This window comes from Lissotriton vulgaris, unplaced genomic scaffold (genome assembly GCF_964263255.1).
Source record: "Lissotriton vulgaris unplaced genomic scaffold, aLisVul1.2 SCAFFOLD_534, whole genome shotgun sequence".
Taxonomy (NCBI): Eukaryota; Metazoa; Chordata; class Amphibia; order Caudata; family Salamandridae; genus Lissotriton; species Lissotriton vulgaris.
This window is the reverse complement of record NW_028252845.1, coordinates 402,474-415,493: the sequence shown is the minus strand read 5'-3', so window position 1 is coordinate 415,493 and position 13,020 is coordinate 402,474. Positions and strand designations below refer to the sequence as shown.

Genomic DNA, 13,020 nt, shown 5'->3' with positions numbered 1-13,020 from the left:
ATTGTAGAGTGCAGGCTTCTGGCACCATTACAGTGTGTACACTTTTCTGTGTGGGCTCAGCTCACAGTATATCCTTCTCTGCTCCGGGCAGATACTATTCCACATTATTTGCATGTATTAGTGTTAGTCTGTATAATTAGTACTAGACTGTAGAAGTCGTGGAAATGCTATGTATTTGCATTTTGTGTACATTGTGATAAAAAAGAAAACTCAACTTCTGCTAATCAGACAATAGTCATTTTGTTATGAGTATTGTGCTTGAGACATTATAGAAGGACTATTTTCTATAACTACAAACTACCTATATCCCTTCCTTTGGGCTATGCTTCTATAGACATAAAAGAAGGATTATCCTGTGCATTGAAGAAGATATCTTTCCATATTATTAATAGCGCTTCTAGGCATAATTTAAACACTTAGGGGCATATTTATGAGAAAATGTTGGAGAGCAGAGCTGTGCCAAATTTGAGAGCGCCAACATTTTCAAAAAGCAGGGATGCGCCATATTCACAGGAATACGGTGCAACCCTGTGTTTTTCCTAGCAATGGTGCTAAATTTAGCTGCGTGGAGCCAATTCAGGTATCCTTGCACCAGAGTGCAAGGGTGCCTGCATTGCAGGTAATGATTTTTTATGTGCCAGTAGGTGCCTCTTCCTTTTCTTAAACAATCACTAATGGCGATTTGTTACTTCTATGTGTGCTGCAGATTTAATCACCATACCTTGACCATTTTAAATGAGACAAGAGACATACATGCTGCATACCATACCGACCAAGACAGATATACTTGGACACTGATGGTTCTCCAGTATTGGATCTTTTATACATTCACATGCTTGAATCATTCCCAGTTGTCAAAGTGGGTGGCCCACCCTACCATAGTAAAGCAGTATGTAATAGTACCGTAGGCTATAATGGCAATCCAAAGTCACTTTATTAGCCTATATATGTCCTTTTAAAAAAGGACTAACTAAAAAGCTGTTACTAATCAGGTGATAGCACCCCCTAAAACACTTCAAAAAGAGGCTGAGTCCTTCCAATTTTCTACCGTATGTCTTGTGAAGAGAGTCTCCCTGAGCTCTACTCAGTTTTTGCTGATATATTTCAACTTTTCTGTTTCTACAATGTCAAAGTCTTCTAAGAAAGGCCTCTTCAGATCCTTCAAGTACTGTGGGAAGAGGAGGCTGCATGTTGATGACCAACACAAATACTGTCTCTATTACCTCCACTTTTCCTTCTAAGACATCAAGGGGGAGATTTACTAAGATTTTGCACCGTGTTTGCATCACATAAGTGACGCCAAAAATGCGCGAAATCTTTTTTCCTCAAACTTGTTTCATGCTGGAAATAACGTAAAAGTAATGCAAAACCCGTGCACAGCGCTGCTCGCATTACTTTGCACTGTGCGGGTGTTCCCAAGGGTGGTGCCTGGGCGTTCCCATGCAACCACCCATGGTTTCTTATGCTAAACCCAATTTACTAAACACAGTAGATAGGGTTTTAACGTGAGAAAACTGTGCCCTTTTAAACTAGACGCAAGGAAGGAGTAATGCATTAATTTCTCCTTCCTTTTCTGACTTTGCATGCGTGCTGTACTGTGCTTTCCCTATTGTCTAGGCATAGTATTTTGTACAGGAAGGCTACCCATCCTGTACAAAACCTATGCTAGACTCACACACACCCTAGAGCTCTGGTGCTAAGGTGTGTGCATGGCACACGGCAGCTGTAATCAGTGTTGGCGCAAGGGAAAGGGGAAGAGAGAGTCATATCTTTAAAAATATGGTGCTCTCATGCTCCTTCCCTGTCTTGCAACTCAGTGCAGCCTCGCAGGAGGCTGTGCTGCGCTGTGTGGAGATTTGGTAAATCTCCCCCATAGCGAGTAGAGAGGGAAGGCTACGTCTGTGGCTACAGAAGTTCAAATCCCAAAATTCCCAACAGTCCCGACAAAAGATCCTTTGACCATAGGGCTTCTAAGGAGAGTAGGAATACCTTGAAGACACACTGTATAGAACCCCTAAGAAAGGAGAATATAAAGCTTATCTCCACAGGCGTGGCCTCCACCCAACCTTCTACTCCGTCTGCAAAGAAATTGGAGCAAAAGCATTTTCCCTCCTCAGAACCATTGACATCGAGGATTAAAAATCCTGTCAGCACGCCGCTGCCGATGACAAAGTTGATGCTGGAATCAATGAGGATGACCACCATCACCACAGTCTAGTCGGCAAAACCAAAGTCGAATATGGCAGAGGGGGTTTTCATAATTCATGGACTGAGCTGCAAAACGATTTCATCTGCCAACTTCTGTCAAGCAGTCAGACTGTTTTGTACACGATTTTAAAGAGCAAGCCAGAAAGTCTATAAGATCCATCTCCGTTATACATTATATCTGGGATGAGGGAATAAAATATTGAAACATTTCACTACGGAAGCACCACTACCACCTCGCCTCGCCAAGAAATACAATGCCACTGATGATTCCCATGCTTGCCTCATCAGTCATCCCAAGCCTCACTCTATCAACTTTCAAGCGGTATAAAGGTGTTCCAAAAATCCCTCTGCACCCATCTCTCTGCCGCAAGACTAGGATGGCAGGCACTTGAACAAATTAGGGAGGAGATTCTCCCTCATGTCTGCGATCACGGTCCTAGCAGCCAACTCACTAGCCATTTTGGGGTCCTTTGACCGCCAGATGTGGTCAGATGTCAGCAGTCAACTTGCTTTGATCCCTGAACATAGAAAGACGGAGGCAAAGAAAATATTACAGGAAGGGTAACACACTTTCTCAGAAATAATCGACTGTGCTCTTGAAATCACCTCCACAGGATTTCGTCATAAGCAGTGGTCTTAAGGTGACAAGGATGGCTTCAAGTTACCTCTTTTAGACCGGTGGTACAATCAAAGATACTAGATATGGCCTATAATGATGAGATTTTGTTTGGGAAGCATATCGATGACGCCTCATTAGCCATCAAAACAGACATGGACAACACCAGATCTCTTGGCACTCTCCAGTTCAAGAAGTTTGTCCTTTTGAGGAGCTTGAGGAAGAGTTTTCTCCACCTTCAGGGGCAGCTACCAGTGACCCCAAAATTATCAGCCTCAGTCCCAGTTTAGACCTACCTACCATCAGCCCTACAGCCTTCCACCCTCAGCAGCCTACCACAAGCATGCCGAAAGGAACCCCCCTCCAGCCCACCCCCCCAAGAGTCGGGACACAGGCTGCAAACAGTGACAGTGTACACCTGCTCCTTTCACCTGTGTGGTTGGGAATATCTCCAACTACCTCCCCCAATGGAAGGAAATAACATTGGACTAATGGGTGTGGGACCTAGTAACCTACGGACACACCCTAGAGCTTGTACACAGACCACCAAACAGATCTCCGAAAGGAGCGCATCCACCACGTCTTCACCTACTGATTTGAGAATGTTGGGGTGGGTGGTAAACTCTGCTCTGTGGGTGTAGTTTGCAGAGTTTTGCCACTCTGTGCTCCACTTGGAAAGCACATTTCTGCAAAACTCCGCCAACTTAGTCTCCGCAATTCCGCTGTGGGGGACTTACATGTGTCAACAATAGGGGCTCTTGGCCCCCTACGACCCTTAACAGCCAAGGGGACTTCATCCACCAGCCAATAGTGTGCCAGGAGGCCCCTTTGCAGAGTGGCTAAGAAAGGGGATGGATCCTTCAATGACGTCTCAGCAATCCCGCAATAGGGGATTTACTTGTGGCAACAATAGGGGTTCTTGGCCCCCCAACGACCCTCAGCAGCCAAGGGGACTTCATCCCCCAACCACTGGTGCACCGTAAAGCCCCTTTGCCAAGTGGTTGAGACAGGGGTGGGGCTGCTGAGGAAGGCTCAGCAATCCAGCTGTGGGGGATTTACTTGTGGAAACAATAGGGGTTCTTGGTCTCCAATGACCCCCAGCAGCCATAGGGACTTCATACCACAACTAGTAGTGTGCCAGGAGGCTCCTTTGCAGAGTGGTTAAGAAACGGGCGGGCTCCGATGACATCTCAGCAATCCTGCTGCGGGGGACTTACTTGTGGTAACAATAGTGGTTCTTGGCCTCCAACGACCCCCAGCAGCCAAGGGGACTTATCCCCTAACCAGTAGTGTGCCAGGATACCCATTTGCAGAGTGGTTGAGAAATGGGGCAGGATATCAAACATCTCAGACCCCGCTGTGGGGACTCACTTGTGACAACAATAGGGGTTATTGGTCCCCAACGACCCTCAGCAGCCAAGGGGACTTAAGCCCCCAACCAGTAGTGAGCCAGGAGGCCCCTTTGCAGCATGATTGAGAAAGGGGGCGGGTCCTCCTCCGACATCTCAGCAATCCCCCAGTAGGAGACTTACTTGTGGCAACAATAGGGGTTATTGGCCCCCAACATACCGCAGCAGCAAAGGGGACTTCATACCCCAACCAGTAGTGCGCCAGGAGGCCCATTTGCAGAGTGGATTAGAAAGGGGTTGGGGCCTTTGACGCCATCTCAGCAATTCCGCTGTGGGGGACTTGCATGTGGCAACAATAAGAGTTATTGCCCCTAACTGCCATCAGCAGCCAAGGGGATTTCATACCCAACCATTAGTGTGCCAGGAGGCCCCTTTGCAGAGGTTGAGAAAGGGGATGGGGCCTCTGACGATGTCTCAGCCATCCTGCTGTGGGAGACTTACTTGTGGCACCATTGAGCAACCCTCAGCAGCCAAGCGGACTTCATCCACCAACCAGTAGTGCTCCAGACTTGAATGTGGCTACAATAGGAGTTATTGCCCCTAACTGCCAAGGGGACTTCGTACCCAACCATTAGTGTGCCAGGAGGCCCCTTTGCAGAGAGGTTGAGAAAGGGGGTGGAGTCTCCGACGACAGCTTAGCAACTCTGCTGTGGGGGACGTACTTGTGGAAACAACAGGGGTTCTTGGTCTCCAACGACTCCCAGCAGCCAAAGGGACTTCATCCCCCAACCAGTAGTGCACTAGGAGTCCGCTTTGCAGAAGGGTTAAGAAAAAGAGCGGGCCTCTGATCTCAGCAATCCCGCTTGGCCCCCAACAACCCTCAGCATCCAAGGGGACTTAATCTCCCAAGCAGTATGTAGTAATAAAGACATGCAGAAAATCAGGTAAGTAGAAGTCGTTTATTGATGGCTACACAGTGTAGTGTAGTTCCTAGTTTCCCACTAGGCCCTGCGCATTGGAATAACATAAACAGTAGTATCGACGTGGAACTGCGGATATTCCAGGCCTCCACTGACTATGCTAAACTTAATTGGGTTTGTTACCAACTAGCTCAGAGGTCACTGGAAACTTTCTTCTCTGCATGGGAAGTGATCAGCTTCCCTGGCACAGACAAGAAGGGATTCAGCTTTCCAACAACCGTGCAACATGACAACTTTGCTCCTCAGATCAAGAGTCAATCTCTAGGGTCGTGTGTAACAATAGACAGTTATTTTACTCAGTCAGATTAGTGCAGTTTACTTTCACGATATGTAGAGAATAGAGAGACGGGCGTTTGTCAATAAAGGGTTAACATTTATTGAACAGTCTTTCTTCTCGTACAAGAGAAATGTATTGCCACAATTGCAAGACTTGTTATTATAAAAAGTACGTACAGTAAGATAAGTATTGCAAGATAATACTGTAAAAGCATTGATATGGTTTCTTAGCCATACAATGGTTTAAAAGTAATAAAACATATATACAGTCATATATACATTAGGCTAAAATACTCAACTGGTGCTTCTAACTAAGCCTACCCCAGTGTGCCTGACCTAAGCCTAACACGTGGAAGGGGAGTAAGTAAGTAGCTTTAAGTTAAGTTGGTTTTGCCAAGGTTTGCTTCAAGAATTCTCGTCTAAGGGTTTAGTCAACACCATACCTCTGAATAGAATGATGGAAGTCTGGAATTTCCTTCAGGGGGCACTCAATATCCCAGTCACCCGCGAGGGCAGACTGGAAACGCTGGAGCTGGATTTCTCTGCAGGAGAAAGGCAGTGGCTCTCTTCTCAGCGCGTCGGGAGGAGGAGGCGGGGGACAGCGTCAGTGGCAGCTGAAATCTGCTGGGCTCTTCGCAGAGGGACGGCTGTTCAGCTCCTAAGCTCACCGCACCATCGTTCGCGCTTTAGCAGCGATAATGGTATCAGTAGCTTCACCACCAAGGGGACAGCAGCAGCAGCGTACTGCATACAGCATACAACAGCAATGGGATGCACAACAGGGTGCACGACAGCAATTGCTTAAGGCAACGTTGGTAGTATTTATACCTGACAGGTGCTGGGTTTGACGCAAGTTTGCTGGACATAAGATGTCAATTAAAGATGTCACTAGGAAGTGATAGCTATCAGTTGCTCATTAGAGTTCCATTACTAATCAAAACACAGCAAGCGGGGATTTCCAGGTTTGCTGAGTTTTTATCTTGTTGAAGAACTCGGAGTGTTAATCTAGGAATATCAGATAGTGACTTCTGCTCTGTCATTGCACTAATTGGTTGCAAAGGAAGTGGCAGAGAACTATGCTGGAATGTGGCTCTGTTCGTGTGAGGCCAGAGATGACTTTCTGAATATCGCACTTGAACGGTTATGCCAATATAGGGAATAAATGGATTTATAGCCGAATAGGGGCATAAGGTCACAGTATCGATCAGGAACCTAGATAAACACGCAACAACAGTAGACGGGCACCTCCTCAGCCAACACCAGCCGTTGTCTGAATCAGCCCGTACTTCAAACAATACATTCTACAACTTGACATCATCCCATATAAATACTAGAATCTCTGTGAGAGAATGGTGCCAAGAAACAGCCTTGACTACATTCTACACCCAGTACTACATATCCTTCCTCCTTCTTAAACAAAAATAAAGAAAAATAAACATTGCAAAACACAAACTAAAACAATACAAAATGCAGAGTACATATAAAACTATTAGCTAGCTGTGGAGGACTTACATTGGCAACAATAAGTGTTCTTGGCCTTCAACGACCCTCAGCAGCCAAGGAGACTTGATCCCCCAACCAGTAGTGTGCCAGCAGGTCCCTCTGCAAAGTGGTTGAGAAAGGGGGTGGGGCCTCTGACAACGTCTAAACATTCCCACGGTGGGGCACTTACATGTGGCAACAATAGGGGGTTCTTGGCCCTCAACGACCCTCAGGAGCCAAGGGGACATCATCCCCTAATCCCCTAATCAGTAGTGCAGCAGGAGGCCCCTTTGCAGAGTGTTTGAGAAAGGGGCGAAGCCACCAACAACATCTCAGCAATCCCGCTGTGTGGGACTTACATATGGCAACAATAGTGGTTCTTGGCCCCAACAACCATCAACATCCAAGGGAACTTCATCCCCCAACCAGTAGTATGCCAGGATGCCCCTTTTCAGAGTGGTTGAGAAAGGGGATGGGGCCTCAGACGAGGTCGCAGCAATCCTGCTAAGGGGGACTTACTTGTGGCAAAAAATATTGGTTCTTGGCCTCCAATGACCCACAGCAGCCATGGGGGCTTTAACCTACACCCAGTAGTGTGCCAGGAGGCCCTTTGAAAACTGATTGAGAAAGGGGTGGAGCCTTCAATGACGTCTCAGCAATCCCCCTGTATGGGACTTACATATGGCAACAATTGGGTTCTTGACCCCCACGACCATCAACATCCAAGGGGACTTCATCCCCCAAACAGTAGTGTGCCAGGACACCCCTTTGTAGAGTGATTGAGAAAGGGGGTGGGCCTCAGAGGAGGTCTCAGTAATCCGGCTGTGGGGAATTACTTGTGGCAAAAAATATTGGTTCTTGGCCCCCAATGACCCACAGCAGCCATGGGTTCTTTATCCTCCACCCAGTAGCATTTATTTATTTATTTTATTTTGAAAGTATTCTATGGCGCAAACATGACCACTGGGGGCATCAGAGCGCTTTACAATTTTTACATGAAGAGGATACATGCAATCAAAACAGAACCCACAAGGCAGAAGATACAAAGTCATACAGATCAAAGGGAAGCTCATGACCATAGCAGCTGGGCCACAAAACTGCCACTGTGACCTCAGAATCCACCTGAATAGCCAGTCACTGGTGGAAATTTCCCGCCATTTCCCCACTATGATGGACAGCTCACTCAAGGGACTGCGCCGACTTTCGGGGTGGTGACAAAGTTACAGACACATATGGTCACTGGAGGGAGACAACTCTTCCGTCCCTTTACGCAGCTGTAGTGTAGGAAAAAGCACTATACCCAACGAGGTAGCACTTACTGATTAGGCAGTAAATTAGCCTGCATAGATTACAAGAATGGGTGCAGAAAAATCTCCGCGAGCACGCAAAATTCGGCGAGTTCATGGAGATTTCATGCCGTTTAGCAGAAGTTTGCAGAAGGCCCCTCCACAAATTCCGCCCACCCCTAGTTTAGTTGTAGGCAGCTGTTTTTCATCCATTTGGTGACAGCTTCTATGCCTTCTCGAAAGTTGTGTCTGGCGGTGTTGGGTTCGTTGGATAGGGAGAGGAGGAGTTGGGTGTGACACAATGTTGAGTCCATAGGTTCTGATGATGGTGGCGAGCGGAGCCATATAGATGTAGAAGAGCGTAGGGCTGAGGGAGGACCACTTGGGGACTCCGCAGGTGGTAGGTGTAGGGTCCGAGAGGAAAGGGGGAGTCTGACCTGCTGCGTTCTGCCAGAGAGGAAGGGGCGGGTTCAGTCGAGGGCGGTGAGAGACTGTGTCGAACGCTGCTGAGAGGTCGAGGAGGATGAGGGCTGCTGTTTCTCCTTTGTCCAGTAAAGTACGGATGTCATCTGTTGCGGCGAGGAGGGCGGTTTCCGTACTGTGTTTTTTTCTGAAGCCGGATTGGGAGGAGTCGAGGATGTTGTGCTCTTCAATGAATGTGTCGAGATGGTTGTTGATGGCTTTCTCAAGCTCCAGTTTCTGAGCCCGGTACAAAGGGGTATTGGAGTGAATGGATTTGTTTGCTGTGTAGGCAATTTTTAATTGTATCCGAGCTTCATAAGGCAGCCAGTTCAAGGACAAAAGGCCAGGGGTGATATGGTTGTATTTTCTGGTGCCTTTTACAACCTAGCAGCTGAGTTGAGTTTAGCCCTAAGAGGAGCAGTCTTCACTCTAGGTAGGCTGCAAAGGGCTGGCTACAATAGACCAGCTTTTACAACACTAAGGCTTGCACTGCCACCTTTAGGTCATGAGCATGGAGGAGTTTCCTTAGAATGCTGAGTTGGAAGTTCGCTCCTTTGGAGATGGAGCTGATGTGCCTTTTCATGTTCAGACTTTTGTCTAACATAATTCCCAGAGAGGTTGCAGAATCAACAAGGTGCGGCCTACAGGTAAGAGCAGTGAGATGATTCAACCATTGTTCAATGACCAGAGATTGCTTGTGTAGTGCGATAAGTAGGAATTATGTTTTTAGAGTTTAACTTCAAGTGGTTGTGCGTCAGCCAGCTTTGAGTTTCCATTAGGACTGAATTGAGGGACCAGATGTCCTCAAAGGAGGGAATCTTCAAGTATAGTTGAGTGTCATCCGCATACATGTGATAGTGAATGCTGGGTGATTTCAGAATTTCTGTCAAAGGCTCTATGAACTAGGTTAAAAAGCGTGGGTGAAAGCGCAGAACCCTGGGGGACCCCCAGCCTGACCTGCAAAGGATGCGAGAGGGACTGGTTCACCTTGAAGCTTTGGGATCTGTCATGAAGGAACTAGGAGAACCAGTTTAGTACAGGTCCAGACAGCCCCATTCTATGTTCCAGAAGGTCAATTAGGTTATCGTGTTTGATGGTGTCAAATGCTGACAAAAGTTCGAGAAGGATCAGAAGGCAAGATTCATTTTGATCCAACATTCTTAGCGCATCATCGACAATGTGAGGTAACGCTGATCTGTATTATGACCCGGATGAAAACCAGATTGACACTGGTCCAGGAGTTGGGAGTAATCAATGTGGTTGCAGAGTTGGGCCAGAACAAATCTCTCCAGGAGCTTTGCCTGCATGGGGATGTTAGAGATTGGGCAATAGTTGTGAAGGTCCGTGAGATCTGCAGATGGTTTCTTTAGGATCGGGGTAACTTGACCCGCTTTTAGGCAATCCGGAATAGCACTTTAACGCAGTGATGCATTGACGATCTTAGTCCAAAGAGGGAGTAGGAAGGTTCTAACTTCGGAGAAGAGGTTCAATTGCAGGGGGTCGTTGTAGTGATTAGACCGTGTCAGAGTAGCCAGCGTTTTGCGTATGGTGCTTTCATCCAAGGATTGGAACAGGCTCCAGGATGCGTTGTTTTGGGGGGAGGTAGGGCTGCACTTGGACCGTGACAAGCAACCCAGTGGGTGGGAGGGTGTTCAGCAGCCTGAATGACAGTTGTTCGAGTGCAGAGGGTAGTTTAGCTTCGATCTTAGATTTCTTATCAGTGAAGAAGTCAGCAAATTCATCGCAGTTCGGTAGGGGCACTCAAACCTGTGATGATGGATTAGGCTGACTGTTCGCTTGGGACTTGGTGAGTTCGAACAGTTTTCTGGGATTTTTTTTTGCTTGCTCTAGTTGATTTCGGAAGAGGGTGGACTTTGAGCATCTGATGCGTTTGTGGTAGATGCTTCATAAGGATCTCAGATGTTAGAGATGTTCAAGGGAGGGAAATGCTCGCATCAGTCTTTCCGCAAATATTAGATTCCTTCTCTCGGAATTGAGACCGTCATTAAACCAGGGTTTGGAGAGTTTGGAGGACAGTCTTTTAAGCTGTAGAGGCGCTACCTAGTCTGAAACATTGGTCATTGAGCAGTTATAATGGGTCGTAAGGTCATGTACATCCAACATGTTCATGGGAGGGGGCAGGATGTCATCACAGAGCGCATTCAGATTGTGCAAGTTGATCTTCCGTAGGCATCTTTTCAGTTGTTTGGGGTTCTTTAGCTGGGCTCTGCTAGCTCTAGCCGAGGAAGGTGATGCGGTAGTAGTCGGTCCAATCACATGGGAGGATTGAATCCAAACGGATGGAGTTGGGCTTACCAATGACAAGATCTAAGGTAGCTCCTTTAATATGAGTATGGCGGTCACAGATTTGGATTAGATTGAAGTCCAGTAGGAAGGGTTTAAGGCTATTGACCACCTCATCATTCACATCGTTCCAATGCAGGTTGTAATCTCCCAGGAAAATCTGAGTGCCATGGAAAGTCAGCGATAATGGCCATGATCTGTTCAGTGAAGGGAAGGTTGTCTCGAGTTGGGTGGTAGAACGTGTGCAGTTTGCATGGATGATTGTTGCTACCAGCCACTTCAATGCATAGGTATTCACAGGACGGCAGGAGGTCCAAATGTAGTGCTTTCACAAATAGGTTGCTACGATGTAAGCAGGCAATGCCTGCACCCTGACTACTTGCACCCTCCAACTGAATGATATCATAGTTGGGAGGCACTAAAATGTCCATGATGGTAGCAGCTGAGTCATTTAACCATGTTTCAGTCAGCATTACAAGGTCCATGTTCTGTGCAAGGATGAGGTTGGCAATGTCTGCAGCAGGTTTCACTGCCGATCTACAGTTTAGGATCACACATTTGAGCCTTGTGCTGTCGTCAATTGGTGCTGATAATGTAGTGGTGACCTTCGTAAGGTTATTCTCATTTAACGCTCTAGTGTTTAGCCGAGGCTTCCTGAGGGGATCAGTGGTGATTAATTACATTTGTTGCAAGTTGGATATGTTGGAGGAATGTGCAGGATCATAGGAAAGTAGGAGAGAATGGATATCCCTATCTGGCAGTGAGAGTCGACATCTGAATGGCCGAGAAAGGTCGTTAGGAAGAGGAGTGGAGCCCAACTCTGAGGTGAGTGGGTGATGTAGGCCAGTGCCCGACGATTTGTGGGGGAGGAAGAGCGCAAGGTACACACTTTAGATGAGAGCGAGCAGAGATGGTGTTTGGTCATAGTAACGCAGCAAAGCCTGGAGTTGGCAGCCAGTTCTGCAGAGATATGCTATAGGTTACGTACCTGTGACTTAAGTTCTAAGAGGCAGAGTGAGATCTCATTAAGTCTATCTTCCACTAAGGTGTGGGAATGGGATTGGGAGGCTAGGATCTGTGAACTCTGCGCTGGTAGAGGGCTAGTAAAAGGGGGGGACAGTAGGGCTGGTGGCGAATGTATGTGCTCGAAGGGGAGGGATTCCAGGAATTGGAGCTGGGTGTTCGGAGGGTTGGGTAAGATAAGGGACGCAGGGTGTGATGGATAATGACCCCCAGACAGCAGGGGGAGCAGGCTGGGATTACGGACTGTGCTGGGAGAAGGGGTAATGGAGAGAATCGGGTCAATGCTGTGAGCTGTGGAGCTAGGGGAGATAGAGCAGGCTATCCTAGAGGAGGGGGTAGCAAGCCTAGTAGTATTATGACTATACTGTCGCAGCTCAATCTCATCGCGCATTGAAGGAGAATTATATTTATCGATAGAGGTAGTTAAAGAGGGCCCTTCAGAGCTCAGGTAGGGACAGCAGAGGGTGTTAAAGGGGTATGGGATAGATTTTGAGGAGACTGGGGGACCATATGTTACGTTATGTTATTTTATTACATAACGCCACATATACTCAGGAGTGTCCTGGCGTGGAACCAAGAGGGGTGGGAGACTGAGCTAAACAAATAGATACGTTTTCAGGTTCTTTAAAAAAAACAATGGATCCTTGATGTTCCGAAGAGCAAAGGAAAGGGCGTTCCATGCCACAGCAGCTTTCCGGACGAGAGAGCTGCCACCCAACCTCTGGCATTTAAAGCGGGGAACCTGGGCAAGAAGTTGAGACGAAGCGCGCAGTTGTCTCAGATGGGCACAGAGGGAGAAGCGTTTTTGCAGGTAGGTAGGGCTATGGCTGTGGAGAGCGCGATGGGCAATGACCAATGATTTAAACTTAACCCTTACTGCCACAGGCAACCAGTGCAATGAACGATGGTGTTGTCTCACACACCGTCTGGAGGGAATGCCAAGGAGAAGTCTGGCCTCATTTTGGACCACCTGAAGCTTCTTCAACAGATAACCAGGGATGCCCAATAGAGAGCATTGGCGTAGTCCAACCGAG

The 13,020-nt window shown here is 47.4% G+C and overlaps 1 protein-coding gene across 1 annotated transcript in view; it reads left to right on the top strand.

Annotated features, from left to right (window-relative positions):
- LOC147661249 (NFX1-type zinc finger-containing protein 1-like) overlaps positions 1-13,020 on the top strand; it is an 805,409-nt gene that overhangs the window by 478,713 nt on the left and 313,676 nt on the right. The gene's annotated exons all lie outside the window — the stretch shown is intronic.